The sequence below is a fragment of the Macrobrachium nipponense genome, chromosome 23 (assembly GCF_015104395.2).
Source record: "Macrobrachium nipponense isolate FS-2020 chromosome 23, ASM1510439v2, whole genome shotgun sequence".
NCBI classification, from domain to species: domain Eukaryota; kingdom Metazoa; phylum Arthropoda; class Malacostraca; order Decapoda; family Palaemonidae; genus Macrobrachium; species Macrobrachium nipponense.
This window is the reverse complement of record NC_061090.1, coordinates 79,377,185-79,400,163: the sequence shown is the minus strand read 5'-3', so window position 1 is coordinate 79,400,163 and position 22,979 is coordinate 79,377,185. Positions and strand designations below refer to the sequence as shown.

General features: G+C 39.1%; 1 long non-coding RNA gene across 2 annotated transcripts in view; it reads left to right on the top strand.

The window, feature by feature from the left end:
• Window positions 1-22,979, top strand: part of LOC135197118 (uncharacterized) — a 78,119-nt gene that overhangs the window by 32,621 nt on the left and 22,519 nt on the right. The window contains exon 1 of one of the 2 annotated variants that reach the window (XR_010310562.1): window positions 18,726-18,984. The exons of the other annotated variant lie outside the window; for it this stretch is intronic. This is a non-coding gene — a long non-coding RNA (uncharacterized LOC135197118). Of the gene's footprint in view, window positions 1-18,725; window positions 18,985-22,979 lie in introns of those variants that run through there. 2 annotated transcript variants of the gene reach the window in all.

Genomic DNA, 22,979 nt, shown 5'->3' with positions numbered 1-22,979 from the left:
AATATAAGAAAATGAACATAAAAAGCATAGAATGTAAGAATATGAAATTGGGAGTTGGTTTATACCATAACTTTCAACTGCAAATATCATATATTATCAACTGAGGTCAATATGTCTTTAGTCTGTTACTGATTTTTCATTGTTCCCCTGTTAATAACTATGCCCAGTCAATATTAATTATTGTTTCATTATCATATTTGTATGTGTTCATGTTCTCAATATTATATTGTTGTTCTTTACCTTGAATGTTGTTATATCATTTGATGGCCATATTTATTTCATGTTACATTTCATTTTATAGTTCAAGTTATTTTCAGAGTTCTATTTATTTCATATATCATATTTCATGTTAGATTTCCTGTTATATTTCTTCATGTTATTATTCTTTATGGCCATGCTTTTTCTTATTCAATTTCATCTCACCCAATCATATCATCATATATATTGTCATGACATATAAATTAAGCATCAATAAGGAAAATGTAAATGCAAGTCAGTATTTCAACATATTTATTACAAAAAGAAACATTATGAATGTTATAAAATTTACAAAATCATTTACTATTACGAAGATAACTAAAAAATCAATTATTATTGAAAAAATAGCATTATATTTATTTACATAGTTTACGATATAACTCACTCCATTGATTTTGGGTCAATGTCTTCCTTTTGACCTGGGGAGATGGGCAAGTCGTAGGTGGGGGGATCCTCTGCGGCAGTAGGTTTCAGTGTCGAAATACTGGCGCCAGGGGTAGGGGGCCGCAAGTCTGCCAAGAGACTGTTGACCAACGGCGACAGCGAAGAAGTGGAAGGTCGAGGAGAGAAGTTCAGAGGTGGCAATCATCCACTGGAGAAAAATGACGGTGTTGCTACCCGTGTTGCCTGTGTCGAGTACACCTGCTGCTGTTGAGGGAGGGGATCATAGAAGAACACAGGTTGGGGTTGAGATGCAAACCACTGTTGTGGTGATCCCCAAATCGGTTGCACTGCAGAAGCTGTCGAAGTTCCTGGTTTGGTCTGCGTCTCTTTATCAACTCATAGGGGTGTTCAGTGGGAACAACCCCCACAAGCCATGGCCTCTTTCGTCGTGCCATCCTCTTCCTCGGGTCCCTCCAATTTGTGACAAAGCCTGATGACTTGCTCAACGAACGGCTTCTGGTATCGTCGAGGCACGTACTCCAAGTGTTGAGTCAAGTACAGTGGGGCATCGCTTATTCACGGATCAGTATTCACGGATCCAGTTAATCACAGGTTTTTTCTTGGACCGTTTCTCATGTTACATCACTGGTATGAATCGCTGCATCACGGGTTTGTTGTGTTGCGTATGCGATGTTTTTCGGTAGGCTAACCCTCGGCCGTGGTCCGATAACTACCAACATTCATTTAAAGACTCATATAATGATATTAACTGACAATAAAGGTAATAAAACCATTCTCACCTAATATATTATTGTCCTATCTTCGAAATAAATAGCCTATTTAAGGTTTATGTACGACGTTCATTGGTAGGCTAAGCGTAGTTGCAGTGTGATACCACCAACGTACACAAACATTCACATTATGATATTAACTGACAATAAAGGTAATAAAACCATTCTTACCATATATATTATAGTCATATCTTCATAATAAATAGCCTATTCGAAGAATAATTCCACATCATTGCACTCAACTTATCGTCGGAGTGGCCAGCCACAAAATGTAAGCATATACCTTTACGTACGAAAATGGTTATGTATACGGTTGCGTTCAAAGCGACATTTTTTGTTTGATAAACTTTTAGAAATTTTAATAGTAGTGGTAGTGTAATTACAGTAGTAATAACATTAAGGCTAAAATTAATTCGAACTTCATTATTATTTTGGCAGTATTCGTATATAACTTCTCTGAACAATGAAGTCATACAAACGCTATTTGTCATAGATTATCGTAAGTATTGCTGTTTGTTATTGGCGACGAAGCGTAAACGAAATACATAAAAGCATTTTTTACCTTATATATTATCGTCATATCTTCATAATAAAAAGGCTATTCGTGGAGTAATTCCATATCAGTGAAATCAATTTTATCTATGCGAGGCCAGCCAGCTGACCAAATGTAAGTACGAATATGAAAATCAAATTATGGTAGCGTTCACAGCAAGATTATCTTTCGAAATATTTATAGTACTATTCATGCTACATAGTAATAATGTTTGGAATATATGTAACATTAATTTTCAATACAAAATATCATCCTTATTTTGGTAGTGAATAATAGTTTAGAATTATCATACATACACTGCATTGTTATGGGTTTGTGGCAGTGATAAAACAACCAAAATAACGTTCTCCTTTAAGTCAACGCGTTTAGGAAAAACATGACATAGAATCGACTTTGCGACTTCGTTCACTTTGATATTTTTAACGATACAATAACTATCATTTGTACTACTAAAACCATCTTCACATAAGTAATTTTTCGTAAGATATGTGTTGTTACAAAAGCTAGCTTATACATAAAAGGCTTTTATAATTTAAGTCATCTTAGATATACATATGTACCCAAACTCATTGTGGGGAAATTTACTACTGTTTCCTCGGATATTGAAATACTTTAGCATCATTCAAACACTTTAATAATATAATGCATAAATACTAGGTTATACATATTTACATCGTATACAAATACTACATACAGTTATATACACATACTTTTATATACAAAGTTAACAGTTATATACACATACTTTTATATACAAAATTAATCATATGAGTAGTGATCAGACGACAGCTGTGCACTGGACTACGTACGTACTACTTGGAAGATAAAACAAACAAAAATTTTGTTGTTAGTCGCCGGGATAGATTAACATTTTTCCAGAGATTAAAGAGCTGAATTTTGTTTTGAAGGTATGTCAACCGCGTTAGTAAATAGGTATCATCTTCTAAGGAATTTTTTTTTTCTCTTCTTTTTGCGGAAGAATCTTCAAGCCATTTTGCATTCAAAGTAATGAGAAGGAATCATTCTATTCTTCATGAATCAGTAAAAATACTTACACTAATAATAAAAACTAAACTACGTACTGTATGCAAAACACATACATCATCGTTAGCTTCGTGTGTGTAAACGTTCATTGTAAGAAATTACAGAGTAGTATAACTAACACCTGATTGGTTGGTTGGTAGCCATGGAGATCTGTTATCCAATGACTGCCCTCTGCTTCTGTTCTATTTATAGACATATGCCATGGATGGCACTAGGTTTGAACGTTACCATGTTCGTGATTTTCTGACTGCTAACGGCAAAAATTACTCAATAATTTTCTTTATATAATTATTCCTTCGTGAAAACAATAATATAATAACGCGGTTGACATACCTTCAAAACAAAATTCAGCTTTTTAATCTCTGGAAAAATGTTAATCTATCCCAGCGACTAACAACAACAAAATTTTTGTTCGTTTTATCTTCCAAGTAGTACGTACGTAGTCATGTGCACAGCTGTCGTCTGATCACTACTCATATGATTAACTTTGTATATAAAATTATGTGTATATAACTGTTAACTTTGTATATAAAAGTATGTGTATATAACTGTATGTAGTATTTGTATACGATGTAAATATGTATAGCCTAGTATTTATGCATTATATTATTAAAGTGTTTGAATGATGCTAAAGTATTTCAATATCCGAGGAAACAGTAGTAAATTTCCCCACAATGAGTTTGGGTCATATGTATATCTAAGATGACTTAAATTATAAAAGCCTTTTATGTATAAGCTAGCTTTTGCAACAACACATATCTTACGAAAAATTACTTATGTGAAGATGGTTTTAGTAGTACAAATGATAGTTATTGTATCGTTAAAAATATCAAAGTGAACGAAGTCGCAAAGTCGATTCTATGTCATGTTTTTAACTTTAACGTATAGTGGTATGAAAAACACCAGTATCTCATAGCGATGCGTTATCAATATAGTGGTATGAAAATACCACATGGTGTTGTAGCGATACGTAATCACAAAGTACAAATCCTTTTCCCGGACCATCCTCAGAATTTTACGACTTCAACTTCAAGGTCGATATGGTGAAATATATTATATAGTCATACTTATTGTTAAAATTCACAAGTTGAACTGCAAAACATTATTATATTTTGATTGTTATGTACATATATTTTTTGTGTTTTACGGAATGTTTGTTTTGAAAATAATACCTATTAGTGAACGTATGGTATTAATTGTCCCACTATTTTATTATAGGTGATCTTAATTATCTCACATTCATTTAACAGTATTATATTAATATTTATTTAAATAAACTGTAATTAGTAAATAACAATAATGAAAAACATAAAGGGAAAAAATGTTTTTGCTGCAGTAGTGGTGTTTGTTTGATTATGTATCTGACCTCACATTTCCGAAATCTGAAAAATTCCAAAAACCGAAACATCGGAATGTGTGTGTACTGCACATTTTTTTAAACACGCACACAATGTCTACACATTTACTGATACCCGTTGGTGAAAGACAAATTACAGTACGTACGTATTTATTCCTGAGAGAGAGAGAGAGAGAGAATGATTAAGGACTCCAAGGCGTGTTATTTTTACAATTATTTTATTATCTTGGGATTTTTTTTTAATCATGAGATTTTCTATTCAATTCTCGAGATTAATAAGAAAATTACCGTAAATTGACTAGCATCAGCACACATCTGAATGACTCGGCCATTAGCAGGCTAAACCACCAACCTTATGAACTTGCATGATACATGAGATACATGACAAAACACAAAACCACTGTTTATTGGTGAAAATTTGGGGGTCGCACGATATGGGAGATTGCACGTTATTCGAGTATATACGGTATGTGATTTTTTTTAGCCTTTTATGGAACAAAATCTAGCAAGAAATTGCCATTCCCAGTTGGCAACACTGGCCTACTCACGTTTGTTTGTTGTTGTTATGAAATGTGGTGTGAACCGCGTTCTTTAAATTGTACCCATATAAACGAGTTAATTATGTGGCATCCAAAAGCCCTGATTCTTTTACTCTTATGGGAAAGACGCCTAAAGGTCAGATGAAGGTTTTTACGTGGAATATACTATTAACATGTTGTGACGAAGGGAAGAGATGTTTCGCTGCATACTGTTGGTAGCATTATCGTTATTATATTACTGGATTGCACTGCAAAATCGTCGCCATCTTTTATCAACATAGATTGTTGGTGAGTACCCATATGATTTACATAATTTTGATAGTTCTCTTACCACTCATCCTCTCTTTCCTTGTAAAAAAAAAAAAAAAAGAGGCCCACCATGCGTATGTAGGCTTCTCGCTGTAATCCCTAGGCTAGTAGGCTACATATGTACAGTAGTACATATACTACATTTATTTTTTAAGGCTAATTTTGTACAATAACTTTAAAACTGTCTTGAATTTAGTTTTAGGTGATAGTTGAAAACATATTTGGTGTTTGAACTAAAGTAGGCAGTTATAAACATTGGAATAGTGGTCTTGGGTGGGTTAACTATTAAAGTAGGCAGTTTTAAGCAATTTTTGAGGGGGGTATCAGGATAACACGGGTATTTACTTATCACGGGGGGGTTCTGGGCCCTATTCCCCGTGGATAACGAGGCCCCACTGTACTGGACAAATACGGTGATGTCACAATGTGTATTGTCCTGTGCTTGTCATAATCTGGGTCAGTTGAGTCTGCAGTCCTTCTGTAGAATCAACTGTGTCGGCGGATAGCCGTTGGTCCTCTGGTAAGTTGGTCGGTCTCTTCTGCTTCAGCCGCCGCCTCCGCTGGATCGAAGCTGCTGATAGACCCGACATGTCAGTAGAGAAATCATCTGTGTCGGTTCTGTGGATGATGCAGTGAGAACCAATCGCTTGATACTGTGGGTTCGTGGGCAATGTGACCTCCCAGGAATGCCCATGTAGTCATCACCACCTCGTCCCATGGTGTCCTGTTGCATGCAGGTGACCCGCTCTAGTACTCCCTCTTCTCTATCTTCCCGAAGTCAGTACAGCGAGCCTTGAAGTACTTCTGACTTGCTGGAAGGTGCAATTCGTGAAGTTCGCTGCCAGTTCATGCCAGAGTTCCTCCTTCCTCCTCGGATTCGACCATTGCCTGTCCCGCTTGTCGTACAAGGTAGGGTGTGACTTGATGAATTCGACGATGATATCCTTGTCCTCTGGCGTGAACGGGTAGTCTTGTATGTCCTTCTTGCTGGGGTGGTATTGTTTCTTCGGCTGCACTACGATACCACTCGGGCCTGCGATGTCCAGGGTTTCGACAGGCAATAGGATCGGCTCAATGGTCAGCTCTTCCTCGTGGTCGTGATCAGACGTCTCCTCTTGTTGTGAAGGCTGGGTGTCCTGGGGCTGCTGGGTAGGCCTGGGGATGATCTTTTGAAGAGGCATTGTGTCACATGGCTGGGTGAGCGTCACTGGGTGGGTGAGAGTGGCTGGATGAGCATCGCTGGGTGAGAGTGGCTTGGTCACAGAATGGCTGGGTATCCATGTCGACAGGCTGTCACAGCGCGAATGATGCCCCATGGTCAGTCAGGCCCCTTTTATCCTCACCAGAATGTGCGGCAACCTTTCATTCAATCGACCTAGGGAGACGCCGTAACACGTTGCACACTCCGCAATATGTGCGCGCTAGTGTTAATCATGTATGACGGCACCGCACGGCGTTGTAACATCACTCCGTAACACTCCCTCGCTGGTGGTACGACATCACATCACGTGCGGTGTGGCACGGCACCGTGCGGTTTCTTACCTCTCGCACCACAAGCGCACCACCTCGATGGCGGTGGCTGGCGCGGACTGTTAAAGCCGCATGACGCCGCCTGGATTTTAAATCATTTCAAATTTCTGTGCGGTGTGATAAAGTCGCATGAACCCGTAAGCGGTGTGGCGCGGCGCAGCAACTAAAGAGGTAAGAACCTGCACAGTGCCATACATAGCACGCACATGTTGCAGGGCATGCGGCGTGTTACAGCGTCTCCCTAGGTCGATTGGATGGAAGGTTGCCGCACATTCTTGGGAGGATAAAAAGGGCCTGACTGACCATGGGGGCATCATCATTCGCGCTCTGACAGCCTGTCGACACGGATACCCAGCGACGCTCACCAAGCCACTCTCACCCACCCACGCTCGCCCACCCACGTGACACGATGCCTCTTCGGAAGACCACCCCCAGGCCTACCCAGCAGTCCCAGGAAACCCAGGACATCCAGCCTTCACAACGGGAGGAGACGTCCGATCACGACCACTAGGAAGAGCTGACCGTTGAGCCGATCCTATTGCCCCAGCAAGAAGGACATGCAAGACTACCCATTAACGCCAGAGGACAAGGATGTCATCATCGAATTCATCAAGTCACACCCTACCTTGTACGACAAGCGGGACAGGCAATGGTCGAATCTGAGGAGGAAGGAGGAACTCTGGCATGAACTGGCAGTGAACTTCACGAATTGCACCTTCCAGCAAGTTCAGAAGTACTTCGAGGCTCGCCGTACCGACTTCGAGAAGATAGAGAAGAGGGAGTACAAGAGCGGGTAGGCTGCACGCAACAGGACACCAGTGGAGGACGTGGTGATGACTACATGGACATTCTGGGTGGTCACATCGCACAGAACCGATGCAGACAATTCATCTATTGACATGTCGGACCTATCAGCAGCTTCGATCCAGCGGAGGAGGCGGCTGAAGCAGAAGTGACCGACCAACTTACCAGAGGACCAACGGCTATCCGCGGACACAGTTGATTCTACAGAAGGACTGCAGACTCAACTGACCCAGATTATGACAAGCATAAACACACTGATGCCACAAGCACAGGACAATACGCATCGTAACATCACCGTATTCGTCCAGTACTTGACTCAAAGCTTGGAGTACGTGCCTCGACGATACCAGAAGCCATTCTTCGAGCAAGTCATCAGGCTTTGTCACAGTTTGGAGGGACCCGAGGAAGAGGATGCCACGACGAAAGAGGCCATGGCTCGTGGGGGTTGGTCCCACTGGACGCCCCCACAAGTTGATAAAGATACGCACACCAAACCAGGAACTTCGACAGCTTCTGCAGTACAACCGATTCGTGGATCACCACACCAGTCGTTCGCATCTCAACCCCAACCTGTGTTCTATGATCCCCTCCCTCAACAGCAGCAGGTGTACTCGACACAGGCAACACGGGTAGCGACACCGTCATTCTTCCCCAGTGGACGATCGACACCTCTGAACTTCTCTCCTCGACCTAACACTTCTTCGCTGTCGCCGTTGGTCAACAGTCTCTTGGCAGACTTGCAGCCCCCTACCCCTGGCGCCAGTATTTCGGCACCGAAACCTACTGCCGCAGAGGATCCCCCCACCTACGACTTGCCCATCTCCACAGGTCAAAAGGAAGACATTGACCCAAAATCAATGGAGTGAGTTATATCGTAAACTATGTAAATAAATATAACGTTATTTTTTCAATAATAATTGATTTTTTAGTTATCTTCGTAATAGTAAATGATTTTGTAAATTTTATAACATTCATAATGTTTCTGTTTGTAATAAATATTTTGAAATACTGACTTGCATTTATATTTTCCTTATTGATGCTTAATTTATATGTCATGACAATATATATGATGATATGATTGGATGAAATTAAATTGAATAAAAAAAAGCATGGCCATAAAGAATAACAACATGAAGAAATATAACAGGAAATCTAACATGAAAAATGATATATGAAATAAATAGAACTCGGAAAATAACTTGAACTATAAAATGAAATGTAACATGAAATAAATATGGCCATCAAATGATATAATAACATACAAGGTAAAAGACAATAATATAATATTGAGAACATGAACACATACAAATATGATAATGAAACAATAATTAATATTGACTGGACATATTTATTAACAGGGGAACAATGTAAAATCAGTTACAGACTAAAGACATATTGACCTCAGTTGATAATATATGATATTTGCAGTTGAAAATGTTATGGTATAAAGCAAGTCCCAATTTCATTTTCTTACATTCTATGCTTTTCACGTTCATTTTCTTACATTCTATGCTTTTCATGTTCATATTCTTATATTCTATGTTTTTCATGTTTATTTTCTGACATACTATGGTTTTCATGTTCATTTTCTTACTTTATATGCTTTTCATGTTCATTTTCTTACTTTCTATGCTTTTCATGATCATTTTCTTACTTTCTATGCTTTCCATGTTCATTTCCTTAAATTCTGCGCTTTTCATGTTCATTTTCTTACTTTCTATGCTGTTCATGTTCATGTTCTTACTTTCTATGCTTTTCATGTTCATTTTCTTACTTTCTATGCTTTACATGTTTGTTTAGTATAAGTATTTTTGTTATGTCCATCATTTGCTTCTCATTTGTCTCATTATTATGAATTATGTTGTTATTACTTTCAGTTAATTATTTTCCAACATCATTTATTATATGTACCAATCAGCATGTCAATATTCTTTATTATTTAATATTGTTATTAGGACAATACAAAAGTATGGGAGTATAAAACAATAAGAAATACATCATGATCTTTATTTACAATTATGTACATTGGTTTGGTTATGTTTTATTACAGAGTTCTTTGGGTTGGGTCCTCTACTTGTCAGTTGCTGGTCGTCCTTGAGGAAACACCATTTGCTCTTGCCATTCCACTGTGCCTGCATCCGGTGAGTAGTACTGGGCCAGGTAATCTCTGATGGCCTTCGCTCGATGTGTGTAGTTTGGTCCCCTTCTTGCCATGAGTTGTTCCATAAGGTTCAGCGACTCCTGCCTCCAAGTACCTGGTACGACGTTATGGTGTTGGTCCTCGTGGTCGACGTCGGTGCCTGCACATGGGTAGCGTTGCAGTGCCAGGTTGTGCATGACACATGAGCACAAAGTTATCTTCTTGCACATCTCTACATCCTGTTGCATCGTCATCCCAAAGATACAAGAATTTTTTGTTCAACATGTCTATCATGGATAGACAATGTTATTAAATCAAGATTGAATGTACAAATAGTTGAGGATGAAGAGGAAGAGGAAGAAGAAGAAGAAGAAGAGGAAAACGGAAGAGAAGTAAACAAAAATGAAATGACAGAAAAAAATAAGGAAAACAAAGAACAAGATAAAAGTATGGATGCAGAGATACTCATTGATACTACATATGAGGCAATAAAGCAGCATATCTACGAAGAAATAAATTACGATATGGCAACAGAAAAGCAAATCCCGAAGAGGCTCTACCCAGATCTACACAATGACGGGAAAGAGGAAAAAATAGACAAGAAAGACAAAATCTGCAACCTTTTGAAAAGAGGGAATTGCAGATTTGGAGAAAGATGTTACTACAAACATCCTAAGGTATGTCACAACTATGAAATATATGGTAAATGTGCATACCTAGATGGATATGGGGATGATTGCAGAGATCTGCATCCAAAAATATGCAAAAACCTAAAAGAAGGAAAAGGATGTAAGTTCGACAAAAAATGCAAATATGCACCTGTAGCCATGAATCATAATCAAATAAATAACCAACCAAGTAATAAAATCCAAAATAAGAAAGAAACAAATAAAGAGAGAAATCAAGAATATCAGGTAAAAGAGAAAAGCAAACCACCAATGAGATATGCAGAGATGTCAGCAAAAAATTTCAAAGCATCAGCTCCAAAATTCTACTCAAGGGATAATAACTGTATTTATTATGCAAGAGGATATTGCAGAAACGGAGAAAATTGCAGATTGACACAAAATGAATAATTATGATGAAGGAAGATCAAATATTATGGAAAAGTTGGATTTTTTAATGTCAGAATTTCTGGAAATGAAAAAAAGAACAACATACCAGAACAGGAAAGAGACATGGGAAAATCCTTATTACTACCAATATTAAATGAAGGAGAAAACACGCAAACCATCATAGTGATGAATGCGCAGGGTTTAGTTATGAGTAACTCAAAAAGAAAAATAAAGTTCTTAGAAGAACTAACCCAAATTGAAAAGAAAATAGATATAATGAATATAAGTGAAACCTGGTATTCCCAAGAGACTGGGAATGACGATCAAATAAAAGGGTTCCAAACTTATAGATCAGATAGAAAAAATAGGAATCAAGGGGGAACCGCAATATATGGGAAAGACAAAAAAACAAGGAAAAATATATGAGAAATATAGTAACTCAGAATGTGAACTAATAGCGGTAGAATTTGAATCTGAAAAATTAATGAACATAGTAATATATAGACCTCCTAATACAAAAGAGTTTGACTTAATAATTGAAAAATTGGATGATATATGTAGAAATCACAAGGACTGGACTATTCTCCTATCTGGTGACTTCAACTTTCCTTTCGTAGAATGGAAAGAAAGAATAGGAGATTGTGGTTGTACTTATACGTATAAAAAAGAGAGTAATAGTATTGCAGAAGATAAGAGGCAATTCGAAAAGCTATTAGATATGCTACTAGAATACAACATTCAACAAATAAATCACCTGCCAACAAGAAAGGAAAATACTTTAGACCTAGTATTTGTGAACGAGATGAATTATGTTAAAGAAATAATAGTTTATAATGCGAGTATTTCAGACCATAATGTCATAGAATTAACAGTTCATTCCAAAGCAAGTGAAAACAGAGATAAGCAAGAAATGAAAAAGTGGGAAGGATATGGAAAATACAACTTCTACAGTAAAAATATAAAATGGTCAGAAATAAATGAAGAATTAAACAAAGATTGGGATAACATTTTCGTAAGCGATGACATAAGGGTAAATACGGAGATATTATATAAAATATTAGAGAAAATAGTGGATAAATATATACCGAAGAAGAAAAGTAAACATCATTCATGCATACCAAGAGACAGAAGGATCTTATTCCAGAAAATCAGAAAGTGGAAAAAAGGTCTTGCAAAAGAAAAAATGCATGGAAAGTTATAGAACTAAAAAGTAAGATAGAAAATGCAGAACAAAAGATTATACAATCAAAAGAAAATGAAAAACGGGACTTGGAAGAAAAAACCCTATTAAATATCAAGCAAAACCCCAAACTATTATACTCATATGCGAAGAAGATGAATAAAAGAAGAATAGAAATAGGCCCTCTGAGAATTGAAGGGAGATTAACGAATGAAAAAAAGGAAGTTTGCAACATACTGGCAGAACGATATAAGAGAGAATTCACCCCTAGAATAGATAATGAAGATAATGATATAGAAGTAAGGGACGAAAATAGTGAATATTTAGCTGACATAGAAATTAATGAAGCTGATATTGTGCTGGCAATTAATGAAATTAAAAATGGAGCTGCTGCAGGACCTGATGGAATCCCTGCTATTTTGTTAAAGAAAGTAGTTCATTCTATCGCAAAGCCACTTGCAATATTATTAAGACAAAGTGTAGATACAGGCAAGATTTATGATGAGCACAAATTAGCATATATCACCCCTACTTTCAAAAGTGGATCAAGACTAGAGGCAAGTAATTATAGGCCTGTGAGTCTAACATCACATATTATGAAAGTGTATGAAAGGGTAATGAAGAAAAATATTATGAAACATTTAATAAAAAATAATTTGTTTAATATAGGACAACACGGTTTCGTACCCGGAAAAAGTACACAAACCCAACTGTTAGTCCACCGTGAGAACATATTCAAAAATATGAAAAGCGGAAATGAAACAGATGTGGTTTATCTAGACTTTGCAAAAGCTTTTGACAAAGTAGACCATAATATATTAGCAAAGAAAATTAGAAAACACAATATCGTAGATAAAGTAGGAAGATGGTTAAAAGAATTTTTACACAACAGAAAACAGATAGTTATTGCAAACGATGAGAAATCGGATGAAACCAAGGTAATATCCGGTGTGCCACAAGGTACGGTGTTAGCTGCAATACTGTTTGTTATTATGATGGAAGACATAGACAGTAATGTTAAGGATTCGGTAGTGAGTAGTTTCGCTGATGACACAAGAATAAGTAGAGAAATTACTTGTGATGAAGATAGGAACGCTCTACAAAGAGACCTTAACAAAGTATATGATTGGGCAGAGGAAAATAGGATGGTATTTAACTCTGATAAATTTGAATCAATAAATTATGGAGACAGAGAAGGAAAGCTATATGCATATAGGGGACCTAATAATGAGACAATCACAAATAAGGAAGCAGTTAAAGACCTTGGTGTGATGATGAATAGGAACGTGTTATGCAATGATCAAATAGCAATTCTTTTGGCAAAATGTAAAGCAAAAATGGGAATGTTGTTACGGCACTTCAAAACAAGAAAAGCTGAACACATGATTATGCTTTATAAAACATATGTTCGTAGTCCACTTGAATATTGCAATATGATATGGTACCCACACTATCAAAAGGATATTGCACAAATAGAGAGTGTACAAAGGTCCTTTACAGCTAGAATAGAAGAAGTTAAGGACCTTGACTACTGGGAAAGACTACAATCCTTAAAATTATATAGTCTAGAAAGGAGAAGAGAACGCTACATGATAATTCAGGCATGGAAACAGATAGAAGGAATAACAGAAAATATCATGGAACTAAAAATATCAGAAAGAGCAAGCAGAGGTAGATTAATAGTGCCCAAAACAATACCAGGAAAAATAAGGAAAGCACACAGGACATTAATCCACTACGCACCAGCATCGATAATGCAGCGTCTATTCAATGCGTTGCCAGCTCATCTGAGGAATATATCAGGAGTGAGCGTAGATGTGTTTAAGAATAAGCTCGACAAATATCTAAACTGCATCCCAGACCATCCAAGATTGGAAGATCCAAAATATACCGGAAGATGTACTAGCAACTCTCTGGTAGACATTAGAGGTGCCTCACACTGAGGGACCTGGGGCAACCCGAACGAACTGTAAGGTCTGTAAGGTAAGGATCTCATCTGCAGCAGGCCGAATGCATTTTCCACCACACGACGAGCGTGAGATAATCTGTAGCTGTGTAGTCTTTCAGTGGGATCTTGTGATTGGTGGGAGTAGGGTTTCATCAACCATGGATTGAGAGCGACTATGTGGAAATGGATGGGTTCATCGTCATTGGGCAGATTTCTGTCTTGTGGGAGTCCTGCTCTGTTGTTTGTGATGGCCCTGGCCAGGTTGCACCTCTGCCAGGTTCCTCCATCCCCAGCACCTCCGCCTGCATCGACATCGATGAACAGGAACCTGTACTTTGCATCGGAGAGGGCCATGAGGACGATGCTTTGGAACTTCTTGTAATTGAAATACAGTGATCATCCACCTTTGGGTTTCTTGATCGCAATGTGCTTCCCTTCCAGGCCTCCCACACAATTGAAGTAGTTCCACTTTGAGGCGAATCGTTTTGCTACGTCATTCCATTCTTCTGGTGTCTTGGGGCACTTCATCACTTCTGGTTTGTATGTGTCGATAACGGCTTGGCAGACTAATGGGATAAATCGGCATATGGAACTCTTAGAGAGACTGAAGCTGTATTGGAGGCTTGTATAGTCGTTCCCACTTGCCAGGTGGCGGAGAGTGACCGCCAACTTGAGTCCCACCTCTTGTGCAAGCCGCATTTTCATGTCCTTCAAAATGGGCGTCAGCCTTTCGACCATCTCCTCGAACAATTCAGGGTAGATGCATAGAAAGTTCTTGTGTCCTTGTTGGTCCTCCTTGTTCAGTTCTTGTAGTAGCTGGTCGTAGTCTCCATGTAGTCGTTGCTGTGTCAGCCACTCCCGAGCCCAAATCTGCCCTGCCCTGCCGTCCTTTCTGCGTAATTGTTCAGGTGGCTGTGGCACTGTAGTACGTCTTCTCACCCGCCAATGACCTGGAATGCACAGAGACACAGGACAGCTACCAAAAATCTCTGGGTCTCCTGGGGTGAGAGGCTGTTGAGGTCCATATTGCATGCTGGGTGGGCGTGGAATGAAGGATGTGCTTGGCAGGCCTCTATATATGCCCAAGGTTCATATCTGGCATGGTGCATGTGCATCAATCATGCACCATTCCACGTGTCTCGTGCAGATGTGCGCCCACTCTGCAACAACACTGCAAGCCACCCACAACACACCACTACACGGAGTAACAAAGCTGCAAGAGCGCGTGCCCTGGCATAGCAACAACCACCATAAAACTGCACCAACTCCGTACCACTCCGCTAGACACCGCTACAACACGCCGTAACACACCGCACATGTCCACGCCACGCCACCCAATAAAGGTAATTTTTTCTACCCACCACATCATTTTTCGTGCTATTTCTTGTGGTCCCACACCATAACAGCCCGCAACACAAAAGTACCTAGGTGTAAACCTACCTTTAGCTGGTTTCATGTTCAATGCAAGAATAGCGGGTCCCGCAACACAAACCTTGGCACTAGTGTCTGGCACCACTTGTACACCAGACCACTCTCCCGAATTGGCCAAGCATACATCAACACGAATAGTGGGTTGCGGCGACAGCCACATCTGCAAAATGCGATCACTGCACTCGCTATGTCCGACTCCGCTGCCAGACCACTGACATTTTTCCTGGTGCTCCGCCCTCTGCAACACTTCTTCGGGTGTCCTGTTTTACTGCACCCATGACACGTCATGTTTCCCACAAGACATGAGGAATACCCAGGGGTATGACCAATGGCACAATTACCAAAGGGGCATGATTGTACTTTCACAGGGGCACTCTTGTCACATTTACTAAGGGTGGCAGCCACCTCGGGTTTCTCCTCACGCACTCCGGCAGCAGCTGCTCTTGGGGAGCTGCTAGGCGATGCCCTATTACAAAGGGTGTCGTCATGGGCGGCCTCAAACGCACTGCACATGACTAAGGGAGTTGATATCACGAATATCATTATATGATTGAAATACTTGCCTTTTTAGCACTTCATCATTTAGTCCTACCATGAGCTTATGCAATAGCATATATCCAGATAAATCGTGATTACAATTAGGACATGTGAATGTACAATCGGTAGCCTTTTGCGTACACTTAATAAAAAAAATCATTAAAGGACTCACTAGGTTGTTGGGCTAAATAAAAAAACTCTAGCCACTGCATTGCTTGATTAGAAGCTTTTACCACTGACTTAACTGCATTGAATACCCCTTCAGTAGAGAGGGCACTCCACTGAGTGTCAGTATATCTAGAATCCAGAGCACGTTGCAATATCAGGACACAATGTAGCCTTATGTGATGAATAGCCTCGTTAGCCTTCAACTTGCATAGCTGCAACCAACTCTCCATATTGACCGTTCCAAAGACCTGAAGGCTGCAGGGGACACCTCAGCCTCGCACTTTTCTGGAACTGCTGACGAAGGAATCCTTGGTTGGGGGACATTGCTACCCCAGAGTAACAACGCTGTTATCTCAGCCTGAAGATTCTGGATGGCCTATTGCTGGGTTTGTAACACGTGGTGAGCCTGCAGCATTGAAGCCGGCGATATCCTGACGCTGGTTCCTGAGCTTCCTGTCCTTGCAATCTTGCCCTTAGGGGATGCAAACGAGGGTTGTCTTGGCAGTGGTGCCATGCTGAGCTATGGTTATGGCTGTAGGTCCGATTTCTTCATTCACTGCGCCGTTGGGTCTAAGGCTAGGCAGGATCAGGAAATGATACTCAGCGCATAGTTTGGTATCTTCGTTGCAGCTAACTCACAGCGGAAGGAAGTACAACCAGCTCGTGACGTGGACAATGACGTCACTTATATGGGCGGCACATAGGCACTGCCAGCAGCTTCATCCTAACACATCTTACAAAGCACATTTTAAGGCTTGCACAAACCCAAAAGTGTACACGAAAACGGGTACTCTTTAGACGTATTACAAGCACTTTTTAGGTTTGGGGCTTAAAGTTCGCCAGGTTGTAAAGTATGTTCTTCTGATGTCCTATGAACATTTATTTTCTTGGGGGGGATGAAATAGGGAGGGACAATTTTCATGTGGTAGAAAGATAGGTGTTAGTGTAAGAGAGAGAGAGGGAGAGGGAAAACAAACCCATTAGTCACTTAGCAGAGGCGGTAAGGCCTGTTGTTTACAAATTTAAGAAACTCGAACAAATTGAGTCAAGGCTCCACATTATCGAGTCATCAAGCAGTGATCAGAATATCTTTAGCAGCATTTGGAAGAGCAGCAACATCTGCTTTCACATGGTACACTGTAGGCGTTGCTAAAGGGTGTTTACATTGACGTTGCCTTAACTCAATTTTGTTGTCCATACTCGGTAATTACTATAATATTTATTTCATATGTTAATGTTGTCTGGCTTAATTTCTTCCAATTCCACCTTTAGATCCTTGATATAGGCAAAAGAACGTTATATTATTATATATAATATAATATATATATATATATATATATATATATATATATATATATATATATATATATATATATATATATATATATATATATATATGATATATATACATATATATAATATATCACATATATATATATATATATTATATATATATATATATATATATATATATATATATATATATATATATATATATATATATATTATATATCTATATATAATATATAATATATATATATATATATATATATATATATATATAATATTTTATAATATATATAATGTATGTATTTTATTATATATAATATATAGATATGTTTTATTTTATTATTATTATATATATATATATATATATATAGATATATATATATATATATATATATATATATATGGTAGATCTAGGGTACCTATCAGCGGCGGCCCAGACTATGGCAGTTGCTGTTTTCCTATGCAGTTTTACCTACTGAACAAGAATTTGAAGTAATATTTATTCGGACGACTCTAATTTATTATTTGCCCCCCGGTCAGATAATATGTTCTACTAGGTTAGGTTACTATGTTAACCTATATGTTGGTCTTCCTTCAAGTTTGTCTTTCTTGAAGGGGGGGTAAATATGTTCTGTTAGGTTAGGTTAGGTTGGTGAAGTTAGGTTGGTTATATCTTAGTCTACCTTCAAGTTTGTCTTCCTTTATGGGGGGGTACGAGGGGGCGGGGCCCCCCGTTCAGGTAATATGTTCTACTAGGTTAGGTTGGCCCCCCCGGTCAGGTAATATGTTCTACTAGGTTAGGTTAGGTTAGTATGGTAACCTATATATTGACCTTCCTTCAAGTTTGGCTTTCTTTAAGGGGGGGTACAGGGGGGCTCCACCCCCCAGTCAGGTAACACGTTCTACTAGGATAGGTTAGGTTAGGTTGGTGAAGTTAGCTTGGTTATATCTTGGTCTACCTTTAAATTTGGCTTCTTTTACTGGGTGGGGGAGAGGGTACGGGTGGGCTCTGCCCCCCGGCCAAGTAATATGTTCTACTAGGTTAGGTTACACAACATTTCATTGCAATATTATTTCCTTTAATAATATACACAATACCTTAGGATTCATAGAAATTACAGACACTACGTTTTACGATTTTACAGAATACTCATTGTCTCTTCAACTGGCCCCTCTGATTTCTTGCACTGAACGTTCATTACAATATCCTGTTCACGTATGTGTTACGCATTATTGCACTTTTTTTTCCTGTTCTGAAAATACGATGTTAGTTTCCACCAACGTATGAAATCATCCCCTTCAATGTACCCGCCCACAATTCTTCTGACCAATCAGAGGCCTTGTCACCAAAGCGCTGCCGATAACTACATTCACCAGATTGTATAATTTGCGTTTTAAAAGCAAGAAACATTCACAGTGTAAACACACCATACCCCATACTCTCAAAGTGACCGTGTTTCACCAGTAATAGTGTTAAATATACTGTTACGATATACGGACACCATAATATAATTTTGGGAAACCTATCTGTGTTCGTGATTCGTTTGGTATTTGGCCGAAAACCTGTTCAAGATTTAAGATTGGCAGACTTTCAAGCATCGGAGACGACGACGAGATTCGGCATGCCTAAGTTCGTATCTGAATTGTACCATCTGCCCTTATTAAGGTAAAGTTCGCAAGCGTAGTTTAGTCATTTTCAGTTAGAAGTGTTAGGTTTTGTTGGTTAGTTTTAATTATTTGCCACATCCACTACCCAACGACCCATCGTCATTTAGCCAACTCGTACCTCCTGTGCCCCCAGTACCCCGCCTTCCCCCCAGTGAACATATGGCTCCGTGGTGGTTGCGAATTGCGAAATTCAAACTTGGCGGCTGTGTTTACACTTCGCTAAACACTTGGTAGGTCAGTCTATAGAACTATTCCACGGCGATCTCAACTATGGCAGTTGACGTTTTCCTATGTTATTTTACTTGCTTTACAAGAGTTGAAGGGAATATTTTTTTCGTTCTACTGGAACTAAACTTTAATTTACCTTTGAACTCGTACGTCGACCCGTTGGTACTGTCATGTAGTCTTCAAAGGTATATTACTGCATAGTTACAGCCGTCCGAATAAATATTAGTTTCAAATCTTGTACAGCAAGTAAAATAACATAGGAAAACGTCAATTGTCATAGCCTAGACAACCGCGGATTGCTTCTGTAGAAATACCTTCTGGATAATCATGATATACATTTCAATTTCCATGGAAGTGCTTTAACAGAGAACGGATGATACCGGGAAAAGAAAACGAATGTAAAATACTGCACAGACTAAGCTAAATACCATTCGCCTCAGTGGCGTGGTTGGTATGGTGTTGCCCTTGGTGGTCGCGAGTTCGATTCTCGGCCATTCCATTGAGGAGTGAGAGATGTGTATTTCTGGTGATAGAAGTTCACTCTCGCGTGGTTCGGAAGTCACGTAACGCCGTTGGTTCCATGCAATGGAAAAACACCATACAAACAAACTTAAACTAAATACCCAATAGGTAAATTATTTTTGGAATTTGCTGGAAAAGAAAGTAGGATTGATTAAGTTTGAACGCGTTTTCACCAGTAGCTATCTTAGAGGTGCCAGTTTCAGTTTCTATTGTGATGTCAGGTGTGAGTTTCATTTTCTTTAATGAGGTCAGGTGTCAATTAGTTTCAATTTTTATTAAGAAGCCAGGTGTCACTTTATTTCCTGTTATTAAGTCAGGTGTCAGTTTCATTGCCTATTATGAAGTGAGGTATCCGTTTATTTTCTATTATGAAGTCAGAATCCATCAGAGCTTTGGAATGAAATCATATCGTGGTAGGCCCAAGAATTTCTGAATTGGACGAATTGACCAAAGTATGTCTGATTCACCTTAAGATGCCATTTGCGTTTTGATCGTTTTATCTAACCAAAGAAAATGGTGTTTACTTGAAAGAACAGAACACAATGGGAAATACAGGAAGAATAGATTTCATATCAGGAAAGAAATAAAGTGTAAATAAATAACAGGTATACCTATGTAAATTGTTACAATGCGATGAGATTAACAGTAGTTACAATCTGGCATGATGCAAACCCGTAATGTGCTCATGATTAAGTTTTTTTTTTTTTTCCTCACTGTTGGACCGTGGAACAGCCTTCCTGCTTATAGGATAAATGACCGAGCGGCGACATAGCGGCCACCGATCCCGGGACGCGGCCACTTCCCGAAAAAAACACTTAAATTGTGCCATTATTTCATAATTTAGGAGAAAACACTTCCTTCGAGATAAGTATAGAGGTCACGTTGTGTTGCCTGGATGGGCCATAACTTTTGACTGGTGTGATCATGGCAGCAAATTCAAGTACTTTATCGGGAAGGTGGCCGATATGTCGCCGGTGGGTCATTTGTAGTTACGACACTTGGAAACTCAAAAGTTTAAGTGAAGATACATTTTATTTTATTTTATTTTATTTTTACTGTCTATAACAATTCTCTTTGTATGTTATAATTTCGTCACATTTTTATCTATGTATTCGTTAATTTTTAAAATTATTTTACCTCTAAGAACTGATATCTTGCTTTACTTCTTGTTTTTACCTTCTGTTACTATCTTTCAAATGAACAGCATATTCTTTGAAAGCTTAAATTTCAAGTCGGTAGCCCCTGTGAGACTGTTCCTTATAAATAGGGGGTTCATCTTGTGAATAATAATAATTATAATGATAATAATAATAATAATAATAATAATAATAAACATAGTTACAGTTTGCGGCTACTAAGAAAAAGATAAGGGAACCCGGAAGATTTACAGGTATAAATTGGTGGGTTATGAGCGAAAATATGCAACAATGCATTTTAATGGAATGATGACTTTTAGTGTATTTCTTATGATTTATAGTATAAATACTAAATTAAATGTACTCTTTTTCGTAATTATTGCTTTGTTTTTATTCATAGCTTCATTATTACATAACGTTCTATTTTTGCCCGAAATGGTAAGTAGGAAGCAGTCTGTATTGACCGAAAGATCAAAAAATAAAAGCGCTGCGTCTGAGAAAGTTCCGAGAGATATCTTTGTAGGTAGTCAATGCCGAATATGAATCGTACTGTCATGAATCTGGTATCCACTGTGATTGTGTTGTTCGTATAAAAGACTTGTGATTGTTATGTTCATATAAAAGACCTGTGATTGTTTTGTTCATATAAAAGACCTAACAAAAGATTTATCACTGTGATTATTTTGTTCATATAAAAGACCTAACAAAAGATAATAAAATAACAGGAAGTCAATTTAGCAAGAAGAGAGCTGTTCTTAGAAGTAAAATAATTAATAAATCACTAAATACATAAATAAAAATGTACATAAATTATAATATACAAAGAGAATGAAAAATTGACAACAGGATACCATCCGTCATTGGGCCACAACTCCAAATTTAGAAAGCAGAAACCTACCACCACAAGCTTCTCCATCTAATGGAGGTAAATCTCTGACAGAAGCATCCTCATTGGAGATATGTTTTAGTCAAGATTACCAAACTGGATCTTTCGCAGGTGTGATGGGCTCCTTGGAGGGAAAATGAATGAATTGGGTCTTCTATGTGACAGTGCATGATAACAGTTTATTGTATAATGTCCACTTGCAACTTGTTGAGGGAACGGAAAATTAATGTTGTAAGGACAACGCCTTATCGCAAATTCTTCTGTATATAATTCTACAATCGCGTTGTCCTTACTTCCCTCCTTGAGAGCGTTCAGCGGGCTTTCCGCCAATGTACATATCTTGCAAGATCATGTTTTGTGTACTTTTATATTCTAAGTTATATGTCTCGTCGGAACCAGACGCCGTAGGATTTTATGTCCGCGACGCGATCTCCGGCCGGAGGATGCTGGTGGACACCGGGGCGATGCACTCGATATTCCCGCCGTCAGGAAAGGACCGCAGCCGCGGGCCTGACAACCAAACCGCCCTCGTCGCCGCAAACAGGACCCCCATCCACTCCTACGGCATGAAGTCCCTCGAAATATCCATCTTGGGGCACAACTACGTCTGGCATTTCACCATCGCAGACGTTAGGATTCCACTACTGGGGCCGGATTTCCTGGCGCATAACGGCCTCCTGGTTGACTTGGGTCGCAAACGCCTCCTCGACATGGGGATATGCCGTTCCCTACCACTCACAGCGGGCCCAGGCGCCCTCACAATTTGCACCATCGCCCCCCACAAGTACGGCAACCTCCTGCAGGAATTCCCCGAAATTTTCAAACTGGAACTTCATCAGGTAGCCGGGACGCCGCCCAAGCATGGAATATTCCACCACATCACCGCTGCGGAGCCCCCGACGCACGCAAAGTTTCAATTACTCCCTCCAGGCCGCCTTCAGGATGCAAAAAGGGCGTACTCGGAAATGGAATGAATGGGTACCTGCCGGAAAGCATCAAGCCCTTGGGCTTCGCCCCTCCACATGGTACAGAAACCTGGAGGCCCTGCGGAGACTACAGGAGACTCAACCTCGCTACGATCCCCGATCATTACCCCTTGCCAAGCATGCAGGACTTGACTGGGGCCCTCCATGGATCAAAAATCTTCACAAAAAAGGACCTTTTTTCAGGTTCCGGTGCATCCCGAGGATGTTCCCAAGACCGCCATCATCACGCCCTTCG